Source organism: Sitophilus oryzae, unplaced genomic scaffold (genome assembly GCF_002938485.1).
Source record: "Sitophilus oryzae breed Bouriz unplaced genomic scaffold, Soryzae_2.0 scaffold_358_pilon_pilon, whole genome shotgun sequence".
Taxonomy (NCBI): domain Eukaryota; kingdom Metazoa; phylum Arthropoda; class Insecta; order Coleoptera; family Curculionidae; genus Sitophilus; species Sitophilus oryzae.
Window position 1 is genome coordinate 1,904,023 of NW_022146927.1, and position 14,121 is coordinate 1,918,143.

Below are 14,121 nucleotides of genomic sequence, written 5' to 3' on the forward strand. Positions count from 1 at the left end.
AGGGGGTCCCGGTGGATGTCCGCTCGATGGGCGACGAGGGCGACCCCGAGACGAGGCTGCTTAGCTGGGATGGGAACTGACTGGTGAGGCTTAATCGTCAGACAAGGGTTAAATCGGTTGAGGGGGGAGCGAACTTGATGCTCTGGAGGATTTTTCTTTATGTACTTGAGTCCTATTTTGACGAGATATTCGTTAGAGGAGGCTAAGCATAACTTTTCGTGTTGTTATTTACCAGGTTCTTTTTTATTTTTTAATATCATCTAATATTGTTTTGCTTCGTCTTGCTTTTGGCCTACCTCTTTATTTTTGTCTGCCATATATGTTCTTTACTACTGGAATATCATTCATCAATTTTGTATATACTCTTCCAATGACTCTCCTGTAAATTTGTATATTTTTTCAATTCATCATATCCTTTTCACTATATTTCACCCGTATTTTCTTTATTATAGGAATGCGTCATTCATTAATTCTATAAATTCTTCTATTGATTGTATTTCTCTTAAGTTTTTTGTATACCTTTTTTGTGTCATTCTTCTGAGATTCTTCTAAGACATATTTCGTCTAGAATTATAGTTTTTTTTTGGAATTCATTTTCATGCCATTTTTTTCAATTTCTGCAACTAAATCATATCTATTTTATTATTTGTCTTCCATATTTTCTTCCTTATGGGAGTGTCATCATACATCAGTTCTATAAATTTTTCCGTTGATTGTCTGACTAATTTTGTTATATTATGTAGGTACATTTTTTTAGGTATAGACATTTTTTTCTGAAACTTTTCCAAGTTTATCTATTTTTCCTTCCCTTCACCAGTTTTTTTCAATTTATCTTATCTCTATTTGTCTCTCATATTGTTTTTATTCTGGGGGGTAAAGCTAGTTCGCCTCCACGTGGGTGCACCCTGGGTAACGCTAAATGAACTAGCAAATATTTTCAGTCAGACAATCCTAGGATCTGCTGTCCATAAGATCAATTTCACAAAGTTCCACTTTTCTTTAAGAGATATGATGCTATCAAGCAAGGCAAACAGTCTTTCTCTTTATTGTTTTTCTTCTAATTTTATTTCTTAATCTCTTCTTTATGTATTATTTCTTATTTGCTGTAATTCTTCTAAGACTTCCAAGTCTTTGATTTCATTTCTGTTGATGCCAACATGCGATTGTATAGTTTTCGATTCATGAATGGGATATTGTACTGCTTTGGAACAAGGATTTTTGGACAAGGACAGCTGCACTTCAATTCAAGAAGCCTCATCAAGATGCCATTAGATTGATTATATCCAACATTCAATTGGATCAACATTCAATAGGATGAAATTCATCACTGAAGAGGAATAGAATAATTTTAGGTAAATTATACTAAAATATTTTTTTTTTAAATCAAGTATATTTGACAAATGCCTCATATTGTAGATATTTTGTAAAATATTTAGGTATAAATTCTTTACTGAATACATACAGTACTTCACACGGTTATCAGTATTATAGTACCGGAAATAATTTAAACATTAATGTGGGTGGTACTTATTAGATTTCATTAAAATTCCTATTATGGGGATTTTGAATGAATTTTTAGACTCTTAGAAAAATTATAGCCATTTATTAAACAATTAATATTTCAGTCATATAATTTACAGCATAAAGTCTAATAGTTTACTGTTTAGATCATATTATTTAGATGATTTTCTCATAATATCATTCTAAATATTCTAAAAAATAAATATTTTTTAACTGTAATTATATTAATAAGTGTACTAACTAACATAATATTCAATAAACTGAATATGCTATAAAGTTATTTTGGACATTTTAAATAAGAATCTGGACTATATTGCAATAACGATCTGTCTAAAAGAAAAATGTGTCCATTCAAATTTTCCTTAAAGCCCGCCTAAATGATTGCAGCGCCAATTTGTCGCGGTGATTTTTCTTGTAACTAAATTTAGTTGTGGCGCTATCTGCCGCAATGTAACGAAACTACGCTATTAATAGATGTAGAATTCTGTAAAATTGCCTCTCCTGACATCTAGCGGAAGGTGACTGTACTGTGAATTTTTAGAATAAAGAAATCTACTATTTCAAGTGTGGCACCATCGAACGTGGAATAGTTAACTCTAACGACATTTAACAGAAATCTATATTTTTAGGGTTCCAAAAAGTGTCTGATCAGAGTCATCTATTATTTTTATTTAGCACCATTTATGATTTTTTTAACCGAAAAATTAAACATGTCTTACTGCGGTTTGCCGTCAGGGATTACGATTTTTTGAAATTTTTGCTGGAAAAGGTGATTTTATTGTGTATTATTTGTTCATAAACTTTTCTTAAGGCTCTGCTCGATCATCTGTAATAGTAAGTACCGTTTATTTCGTGATATTTTACGTATTTTTTCTTCTCCAAAGTTTTTGTTATCGCCAACGGCGTCTCTTGGAATTTAACAATGTTTTTACGTAATAATACTGTTTAAATACTTTCTTTTATAATTTCCTAACGAAAAAATGATCAAACATTACTACGTAATTGTTGATTTCAATACAAATTATAAGTTCTCTTTGTATTTGTTAGCCTTGTCTTTGTTTTTGCACTTATAATCCGTCATGGAGACTGGAGTTTTTTCAGATATTAACTTTTGTATGTCTACTATATTATTTTCTATGTTTTAACATCATAAAATATATTTTCTAAAGGTTTGGATGTGTTTTATTCTAAATATTACATTGTTTATTGCATTTTACATAGTATATTACATAATGTTTTTATCATTCCCATTTTTCCCAAACTGCACATTTAGAAATATGGTATTTTAGTTGTATTGTTGTTTAATTTTAGGAAAGCTAAATCGCAAAATTTTTAGATACATTAACGAGGAAAAGATCCTATCTAAGGAATTTCTTGTTTTGATCTGGATATTCTCACACTTTTTTTACGTAGTAGGTAAAAACTTTGTTGTTTTGATTTCTGAAATACAAGGGTATTAGTCACACTACTTCAAAAGACTGCATATTATTACGTTAAGGATTAAAAATTACTTTAAAAACTCTAACAAATATACTTTTCACAAACAGAACAGTAATTTTTAGTAGAAGATTGTAATTTTTGAGTGTCCCAAATATATTTTTTGTTTTGTTTTAGACATTAATAATAGCACATATGAGCATACATTCTTCATGCATCCTTTCACAGAAGAGGAGGTAGGAGTGATCTCAGAGAAGGTAGCTAATCTTTGACCAAGGGTTAAATCCGATGCAGGAAGATAAAAAGCATCGGGAGACAAAGATTTATGGCAAATTGAGGCTTATCTAACACAGTTCAGCCATATCTACAACTACGACTTTGAAACTAAACAAAGTAAGTCTTAATTTTTGTTAATATATTACAGGAACAATTGTACTTTTCACAGTTTATATTTATTTTAGTCACATTATTATATACGTATATACTTATGCTTAAATCAAAACCAGCATGTAACTTAATTTATTTCTTTAGTTCTTAATTTTACTGGTTGCCTACTCGATCATTAAAAAAATTTGAAATTAAATCCAAGAACAAATTATAGCATTGTTTATTTCTAAATTTAAATTTTAAATGCATCTACTGTTTTAATGCACTTACTTTACAAACTATGTGCTAGTAGATATTATAAAATACTATGTATCTCCCTTGTTAAAGGATTTAATAATATCTATTAACATTAACTAAAGTATATGTAACTGAGTAAAAAAGATATGCTACAGCTTAATAATTCTATTTAGTAGGCTTTATCTTCGTGGACAGTTGATGGTTATGTCCTTCTTCATCTGCAACAGTTTGAAGAAGATGCCCATTACATTGAATAAATTCAACATTCGACAGTGGAATCACGAAATTCAACATTGAAGAGAACCTAAATCATTTTAGGTAAATAGTACTATTTTTTTTAAATCAAATATATCTAATAAATATTTTTTTTTTAATCAAATATATGTAAAACTTGTAGATATAAATTATAATGAAATGTAATATTGTTTATTTCTTTGTTACAGATTTTGTACAACAAATCGATCGTTGTATACAGTTCCAGGGCAGTACATTTATCTTTTTCATGAATATTACCAACAATGCATAAGGACTTACAAGTATATCTAATTTTTTTGGCCTTTGGCCACTTCATTTTCTTATTGGTAAAATCTAATTAGAATTTTACATCCTGTTGTTTTTGGTTAACTTTCAATTTTCTATAATATCCTGAGTCCCATATTTTCTCCATTGTGGTAATAATAACATCATTCATTAATTCTTTAAAGTATTTTATTGCCTGTATTTCAATAAGTCTCTTTTATTTGCATTATTTTTCTTATGGTGTTATTTTTCTAATGCTTTTTTGCTTGTGTAATTCCTTGTACAGAATTTTAGTTTTGATGGATACATTTTTATGTCATTTTTTTCAGATTGTATCCCATGAATTGCTATAATTTTACAGATCTTGTTGGTTCCTTTTGCCTGTGTTTAAACACACAAAATACACTTAAAACTCCCACAATAAGAACTATTCCCAATCAATTCCTGGCGCATTCGCCATTTATTCAAAAAACCTGACTCGTCCTCAGACGATGTCTCTTCTGTTTTTCCTAGCCTTTTTTCCAATGAATTTTTCTGAATAATATCGACTCCAGAGCATCACAGCTAGCCTCCCCGCAAAAGAGGAGACCCGGGTCGCTCCCTAACCCTGATGTTCGGGCATCGATGACCTATGTAGCATGCATAGGTACCCAAGGGAGTCACCACCCTCTGGTTTACGAGCTAGGTGTTCTAACGCTAGAGGCTTCGGCCGGATACGACCTGGCATCCAAGCTCCGAGACTTCTTCGTGCACGTATTCCGTGACCCTCGAAGAGGCAGGGGGCGGGATATCGGACACATTGAAGATGATGAGGGGGGTCCGCCTGTAGGGGGTCCCGGTGGATGTCCGCTCGATGGGTGACGAGGGCGACCCGAGACGAGGCTGCTTAGCTGGGATGGGAACTGACTGGTGAGGCTTAATCGTGGACAAGGGTTAAATCGGATGAGGGGGGGCGAACTTGATGCTCTGGAGGATTTTTCTTTATGTGCTTGATGTTAAATTTTGACTAGATATTTCTGAGAGGAGGCTAAGCATAATTTGTTGTCATTTTTCCAGTTCGTATTGACCACATTCCTCTTTTTTTAATATCATCTAAAAATTTTTGACCAATCTTGCTTTTGGCCTACCTCTATTTCACTATTTTTGTCTGCCATATTTTCTTTATTACTAGAATATTATCATTCATCAATTCTATAAACTCTCTCTATAAAAAACGTTGCTAAGAGCATTGATTGCTAAGAGGATATTCTTACATTTCTATTACCTGATAGAATTCTATCTTATGTTTTATCCATTTTCGTGAATTTTCGTCGTCTTTTTTGTATACAATTGTATATTTTTCTCTCTCATTCTTCTTTGACTTTTATCAGTCATTTTCATGCAATCGTTTTTAATTTATTATACCTTAATTTTTTATTTGTCTCCCATATTATCTACATTCTTGAAGGATTCTAGTAAATCTATTAATTTATGTATTTCTGAGTTATCAGTCATCATTCACTTGTATCGTTTTTAATTATTTTTGTATTGTGTAATTCTATGTCCAGGCTTCCCTAAGGCATTTTATTTCTTGAAAGCTGAGAGGTGTAATTTTAGAATCACTTTTCTTGGCTTTTTTCAATTCATCATATCATGCACAGTAAAACTTTACTGTTTCTTGTATTTTTAAATTACTTGTTTTTATTTATGTTATTGTTTATAGTATTGCTATTCGTTTAAGACTCTCAAGTCTTTGATTGTATTTCTATTGATGCCTACATATAATAGTTGAATAGTTTTATACAAATTTTGTTTATTTTCCAATTGATTTTTTTTATTCTGCTTCTGATTCATTTTAAAATTGAATTTTTGAATAGGATATTGTACTGCTTTGGAACAAAGATTTTTCGGACAAGGACAGCTGCACTTCAGTTGAACCCCCTCTTCAAGATGTCATTTGGTTGATTAAATTCAACATTCAGCAGTGAATTTCAGGATATAATTCATCATTGAAGAGACAGGAATATAGTTTTAGGTAAATTATACTAAAAGGTGTCTTTTTTCAATCGATATGTTTAATAAATACCTAATATTATTGTATTTTGTAAAAGATATAGATATAAATGGGTAATTTCAAATAAAACGGCGCAAATCAAACCGGCAAAATTTGACGCCACAATTTATCAATGTATAGGCAACTATAAATACATTAACGTGTATATATAGTTGCCTATATAAAAAGTGAGAATTTTTAACACTTTATAATTAGTGTAATTAAAATATTTCTTAATTACAAATACAGCAAACTTAACTATATTTTTTCCTCGTATTACTATTAAAAAAGTTTTCTATGTTACGAAAATTCCCATACATATATCTTGTAATATTTTATGTACCCTATCAATTTACTGATAATTTCAAGTTATAGAAGTATCGTATGATCGAAAAAAAAACGGCGTCCTGTTGGCTGGGAAATGACGATCGATGACATTTCCCATATAAATTTACATATAAAATGACAGCGATCTTCATTTCATAGCCATCGCTGACGCCGTTTTTTTTTCGATCATATGGTAATAGTTTTTAATCAAGCTTGTTAGTGAACAAATAATTAATTATTTCTTTATATTTTCCTTACAGAACCAAGACTTTCCAGAAGGGTAGCCAGAAGATTTATTTACCACAACATAGACATCAGCATGTCCATCAACTCCTTGGATTTTAATATACTTTTTATGTTACTCTAATATACTCTAATTACTCTAATAATAATAAAATATAATATGTAAATAAATAATAATTAATAATAAATGAGTTTTATTGAACCAAAATTAAAACTACTGTCTAATCCTGAACAAAAAGAAAGTCATTTAAAAATTACATAAATAACATATCCTAATATTAAACAACTTAACAAGTTGTTCTGGAATAGACAGTATTTTTATATAAAAATAATACCTACCTTTACCTCCTCGCTCTTATGTACCCCTGATACAAATCCAACATAATTCAGCTTTTAACAAAAATTGGATGAACATTTTTAATGCTTGCCCAAAATCACCGATTTCTATCATTAGCACATAAGTGTGAAGAGGTAAGGATTAAATTGAGTACCAATATTTACCTCTTCGCTCTTATGTACTCCTGATACATATCCGAGAAAATTCGATTTTTGTCAAAGACCGCACGAAAAATTTTAAACCGAGTCAAAAATCGCCGATTTCTATCAGGAACACATAAAAGCGAAGAGGTAAGGAGCAAATTTAGTACCATATGTAAATATAGCATTAAACAACGGTATTTTTGCTATCTCTAGCACTTTGACCTCGTTTCCAAACTTCAACCCTTAATATCTCGGAAAGTATAAGGGTTAGAGAGGAACGGAACTCGGCATTCGATAGGCATTTCAACCCTCTATAAGGGCGCAAAACGAGGGCGCGATCGGAGACCAAAAAATTTTTTGGCGAAAAATGAGGTAAGGGGTTAACCTTCCTTCATTTTTGCCGAAAAATTTTTTTTGTCTCCGATCGCGCCCTAATTATGCACCCTTATAGAGGGTTGAAAGGCGAATCGAATGCCGACTTCCGTTCCTCGATATCTCTTATAGTTTAGAAGTTATGGCCGTTTTTCGAAAAAATCTAACTCGTTCGAACTCGTTGGTGAAGTCCTCCGATTTTTGCCATGTGTAATTTATTTTGACTACCTTTTGTTAAAAACTGACGCTTGGATTTTCGATCAGGAGCATATGAGTGCGAGGAGGTATTTTTCGATACCAGGAGTAGGCAGTTGCATTCACCATTTAGTCAAGAATTTTAAATGTCATATAGAAAATAGAATTCTTAAATTTGTACCAGGAGCACATAAGAGCGAGGAGGTATTTTTCGATACCAGGAGTAAATAGTTGCATTCACCATTTTGTCAAGAATTTTAAATGGCATATAGAAAATAGAATTCTCTTAAATTTGTACCAGGAGCATATAAAAGCGAGGAGGTATTTTTCGATACCAGGAGTAAGCAGTTGCATTCACCATTTAGTCAAGAATTTTTGATACGGTTAACTTTTAATTTTAATGAACTTATTGCTTGGATGTGTTGATTTTAAAATTGAATGTCACTGTCAGTGTGCAGTAGAAAGGGCTTTCAGAGGCATTGAGAAAATGTTACCTGTTATATTGCTGTTACTACCGATAGTTGTATTGATATATATATATATATATATATATATATATATATATATATATATATATATATATCATTATATATTTCTCACAATGACTAACAAGAACCAATAAAAGAGTAACATTTTCAACATTGCCCATAGTTCATGATCATTTTCGTAAATGCCCTGTGTATAGCAATGTCTGTAACATATACAGGGTGTTACCTAAGTAGTCAAGATTCAGTGTGTTCATATAAACTGACGTTTGGGGTCTCTACTTCCTTTTTGACTACAGGGTGTTAAAAAATTTAAAAATTGACTACTTATGGAAACACCATGTAAATTATAAGGGATTTGAAATAAAACCAGTCAAGTATATTACATTGTATGCGACTTTATTGCAATGCAAGCATGATTACAAACTAATAATGAATAAATAATACATTTTTTGCTATCATGTACAGAGTGATAAGTGATTTCATCGTTTTCCAACAATGACATGTTAGAAAATATGCTTTCGTACGGTTCGACCTCTTCCTGTCATCCAAATGACAGCTATTCATTTACAATTTCATTTATTAATAATAGAGATAAATAAAAAAAACAGTTAATGTGGGTTCACATGCATCCGTCATGCGTTGTCAGTCGTTGATTTTATTGGTTTACTTCAAAAATGACAGGTAATACCGCAACACAATTGGTGTGATGACGGAAAGACGGATGACGCATGACGGATGCATATAAACCCACCTTTAGAAATAAAAACAAGAGAGTAAAATATAAATATGTATAATGGTGTAAATCACATCACAAATCAAGTCAACATCGAACTTATTTTATTTTGTTTTATATTGATATTTTGTACAGGGTGTCCCATTGTTCGTGTTTTACATGGTTTTTCGTTTATGAATAGAGATACAAAGATGCGGTTTTCACATTGCTATGATACTTTTTTATGAGACTCAAGATGCTAAAGACAGATTTGTCTTACACCTCTTAGTTCCTGATATAGAGGGAGAATTTGAAATTGATGCATTTTTCGAGTCTCCTCGTATCTCCGATATCTTATGGTTTCGAGTCCCATAGTTTTTCGCTGGAAGCTGTCATTCTTGAAACATGACCCACATATGTTTTTTTTAAATGGGACACCCTATTTTTTTTCATTTTATTTGCCTTATTATGAGTATTCTAAAAATATACTCGGATTTTTCCTTTCTAGTTGCCGTGTGTGAAATGATTGGACAAGTGCATCAACATTTACAAAAATAAGAATGGGCTATATTTTTAGAAAATTGATAACAAGGCAAAGAAAAAAATATACGGGGTGGCGCACCTCATTCGTCTCGGTTGATTATACGAAAACTGAACGATGTAGAAACAAAATATTCTATGGGTATATGTGGGGAGGTAATGTGTACAATTTAAAATTATTTTGAAATGTACAAGGTGTTTCAGAACTAAGATCCATACCAAAGTTATATTTTTTCTTATGAAACACCCGGTATTTTATTTCATCTTTGGATTCTTGAGCCCCAAAAAAGGTATTTATTATAAGGGTTAAATATGTTTAAAATCTTTGTTTTTTGAGATATTGAAAGATATTTAAATTTGCATGCTACAATAGAATAGATTGTACATTACTTTTCAGAATTAGTTCTTGTGCTGTGTTTAAAGGTAGAGAAATAAACTTTACAGAAAAATGTTATTCCTTCCTTAAATGTATACAGGGGTATCAAAAATTGCTGGTCTAATCTCAAAAACTAAACATTTTAAACATATTTACCCCATATAATAAATGCCTTTTCTTGGGCCCAAGAATCCAAAAATGAAATAAAATACCGGGTGTTCCATAAGAAAAAATATAACTTTGTATATAATAAAATATAACTTTGTATAATAACATCTTAATTCTGAAACACCCTGTATATTTCAAAATAATTTTAAATTGTACACATTGTCTCCCCACATATATCCCTAAAATATTTTGTTTCTACATCTTTTCGTTTTAGTATAATCAACCGAGGCGAATGAAGTGCGCCACCCTGTATATTCAAAAATGACAGTTCCCAAAGAAAAGCTAGTTACGCTACTGAATTCTACACCAAAAATTCAAAGGGTCTCAGGTTTCAAAGGGGGTAAAAAACGCAGTATTCTCAAAATCGCTCTATATTTTAGGAACTAAGAAGACTAAGACAAATCTGTCTGTAGCATCTTTAGTTTCATAAAAAAAAGTAACATAGTAGTACGAAAACTGCATCTTTGTAGCTCTACTACAAAAATGGAACACTTTGTAGGTACTATTTTTTTTGTAATTTATAGTTTAAAATTTTTTAAAACACTTTTTTTAACGTTCAATTAGTAGTTATTTAAATTAGTAGAGAGAGTTATTTGAATTAGTTGTTATTTTATTTTAAAAAGTCAAACATTTTTGATGCCTACAAAAAATAACAAATAAAAAAAAAAATAAATTGATGAAGACTTTGTACGTGATTCATTTTAGTACTCTACAGAAGAATTCTCTTAAAGAAAATTACAAGAAAAAATTAAATACAATAATAAAGAATTACAGGATTTGATCTAAAACGAGAAACAATAATTCGCCTAACTAAACAAAAAAATAATATATATAATCTTTTTTTCCTTATTTAATATGTACACATTACAAAAATAATATAAACACTCGAGTTTACGCGATATTCTAATATGCCAATGTCTCGTCGTCGTGTGGAAATATACACAGGGTGTCCGAATATTCCGTGGACATATAGAAGAACTAGGTATTTTTAAAATCAAAATAAGTTAAATTGGATCACCGGAATATTGGGACACCCTGTATAAATATACAATAATTATCAATAATTAAAATAACTTAAAAGAAAAACAATCACACTATACACTTATTTTTTTTTTGTAAAGTGACCCAAAGAAACAAAAAAAAATGGCAAACAATCATTTTCATGGGAAGGTATGGCATGTATACCGTATAATCGAAAAAAAACGGCGTCTAAGACGACTGGGGAATGACAAGGTCAATTACTAGACGTCATTTTTTAACGCCAGCTGGCAGAAAGGGACCTCAACAAAATTATCATCAACTGCTATTCCACAGCCTTCCTTGACGACGTTTTTTTTCTCGATCGTATGGTACTAAAAAACATAGAAAGGGAACACTATAGGGTTTTTAGGGAATGTGTATCTTTCAGTGACCGGTGTAAGTACATATATCGTCCAATAGATGGCTCTCCTGCGATATTTACACACACTTATACAGGCGTAGAAGAACCATCTACCGGTGGACAGTGGATAAACCTGTATATTATCATTAATATTAAAAACTATCTATATAATATAAAAAAATTACTAAATTCGTGTGTATTTTTTTCCTTTTTTTAGTTTTGTGTGTGATTCACTTGTGTACGTGTGTTTTTGTGGTGGGGGTAAGGGAATAACAAAGGGATAGGGCTGAAGAGTTTTTAGAGGCCTAAATGAAAAGCAAGTAGTACTGCAAAAATAGTTTTGTGTATCAGTCTTACGATAATTTTTCGAAAATTCTTTTTTCACAGTTTATTAAAATAAAATAAGACAACATATAATTTTAATAAAAATTCATTGAAAAAAATATAATAATATATAAAATTTATATACTTTTTTTATTACAATAATTTTTTTGTTGGTAAATTTTTAAATTTTCTTTGTTTTTTATTAATTATTATTGTTAAAAATGTACGGTTACCTGATATTTTAAAAACAAGAGGTATAGCTACTTAAAACTATTACAAAAATGTTACTATAACTGGAATAATATACAGGGTGAGTGATAAATAAGTGCAAATATTTCAGGGCTGGTAAATCTCGACAAAAGAAACACATTTTCTCTGTAGCGTTTTTCAAAACTCAATCAATGTAGTCCAAAATAACCGAGTTATTTTTTTTACTTCGAAAAAAAAATTTTATGATTAAATTTTGAGAACCACTGGGTCTTTTCTGGGTTTTCTTTCTCGAAAATTTAATCTACTACTGTTGCCATATTATCAAAAATTCCCAATGTTTTTTTTGCGAAAAAGGAGTTTCTGGAGTTGAAATATACTACCCCTAGAAATATTTCAACTTATTTAAGACTCGCCCTGTATAGAAAATACGGTATTATGCGGACAGATCAACAACTGATGCAAATTTTTATGCAAAAATCTTGTCAAATGCTGAAAAATACCGAAAAACATATTAAAATGTAAGACAGATATCTCTTGTATCTGGGCTTTTTCTTTATTTGTCAATGGTATTTTATGTACGTAGCACATGACTGAACTTTGTGATGTACCACAATAAAAACATATTATTCGTGGGTTTTCTTTATGTTTTTGGATAAAACCACTGAATTTAAAATCTGCAAACTTTGCGACAGGCATTTTAAAAGATGTTTGACGTAAAAAAATATAAATAGATTTTAATTTTATTTCAACATGAAGTAGCTTCATATTAGAAAATGTAATTATTAAGATACCGGCTACAAACGCTTCATACCAGCGGCGTAGAGTGGCGGCAATACGAGGGTATTTACCAACACAACAAAGTTTTTTTCTTTTTTTTATTAAAGTCTTGAAGTTACAAAAATAAAAAATACAAAAAATGCAACAGGTAAAAAAAATCAAACCTTTTAAAAAAGAACTAAATTTAGGTAAAAAAAACGAAGTTGTGTGTTATATTTTAATTTTAAAATTAAGATCAATTTAGTATGCATATTTATTTAATTTATTACAGGAAATCTCAGTGACTTTTTTTTGACATTTTTTACAAATACCTCTCAATTTTTTAAAATATCCAGTACCGTACTAAAAATTTAATGTTCTTTTTTTTTGGTCAACTACTACTATTCTCGTCACATAAAAATCACAGGACCGGGCTTAGGGGTTGTTTGGGAAGGGATTGATGAGGTAAACGATGGAAAAGTTAGGTTAGGAGTGGGGGGGCGGGGGGTATTTTTTTCTACACAACATACAAAAACTGTACAAATATTTAATAGTATTATCGTTATTTTTTGTTAATAGTAATTTATTCCCGTTCAAATACTTCGTCGAATATCATATTTTTAGGTTTGTAATGGTATACTCGATAGTGAAATAAAAAATTAATATACAGGGTACCCCAAAATATTCAATTTAGGTGTTTTTTTTTCCAACATGCTAAAGAACTATAATTATTGAAAAAAAATGATTTATAGAGTTTTTTATTTAATTTGTACTGAAAACTAATGTTTTATATTAATCACCAATCACAGGCTTGTATTTCATTATGTTACTATTCTTTTCTGTCAACTAAAAAAAATCCGGAAATTTTAAAGTCAAAAAAACGATTGACGATTTGCTTCTCATAAATTCAGACACCCTGTATATTATGTGTTTGTAAAAAAAACTAAGTAGGCCTTGTGGAAAGAGTACTTTTTTCCTTTTTGTATCGAATACGAGGGATATAAGAAAATGAATTAAAAAAAATAATTTTTAAATGCATAACAATATCGAGGAATGTATATACTGAAAAAAAAATCAGAGCTGTATCAGTTAAAATTAAACAGTAAAAAATATTTATACAGGGTGATTTACGATTTGTAGTAGATCTACACGTTTGTGAAAAACGGATTTAAAAAAAATGTTGCTGTTTCGTTTGAGATACTAGATACTAGTGGCTTACTTTTTATTTGCTAAAAAAACACACTAAACACTTGACGAAACAAATTTCCGTTGCGTTTTTTTGCATCTGACTTTCATTTTTGTAATAAAAATGAGTTAGTTTTTTAGTTGAAACAGAAGATTAAAACATTCAGTATAATCCTGATTTAGTAACTATGTTTTGCATTGTATTTAGTCGTTGCTTTTTAAAAATATTTC

At 30.4% G+C, this 14,121-nt stretch overlaps 1 long non-coding RNA gene across 3 annotated transcripts; it reads left to right on the plus strand.

Moving 5' to 3' along the window:
• The first annotated feature begins 879 nt into the window (after positions 1–879).
• Positions 880–6,843, plus strand: LOC115884924. Of its 3 annotated transcripts, none has more exons than XR_004050632.1 (5): positions 880–2,355; positions 3,136–3,351; positions 3,756–3,900; positions 4,026–6,115; positions 6,721–6,843. It is a non-coding gene; the product is annotated as an uncharacterized LOC115884924 (long non-coding RNA). The 3 variants fall into 3 exon arrangements; XR_004050633.1 differs by having other exon boundaries at positions 880–2,290; XR_004050634.1 differs by having other exon boundaries at positions 880–1,352.
• Positions 6,844–14,121: the final 7,278 nt, after the last annotated feature.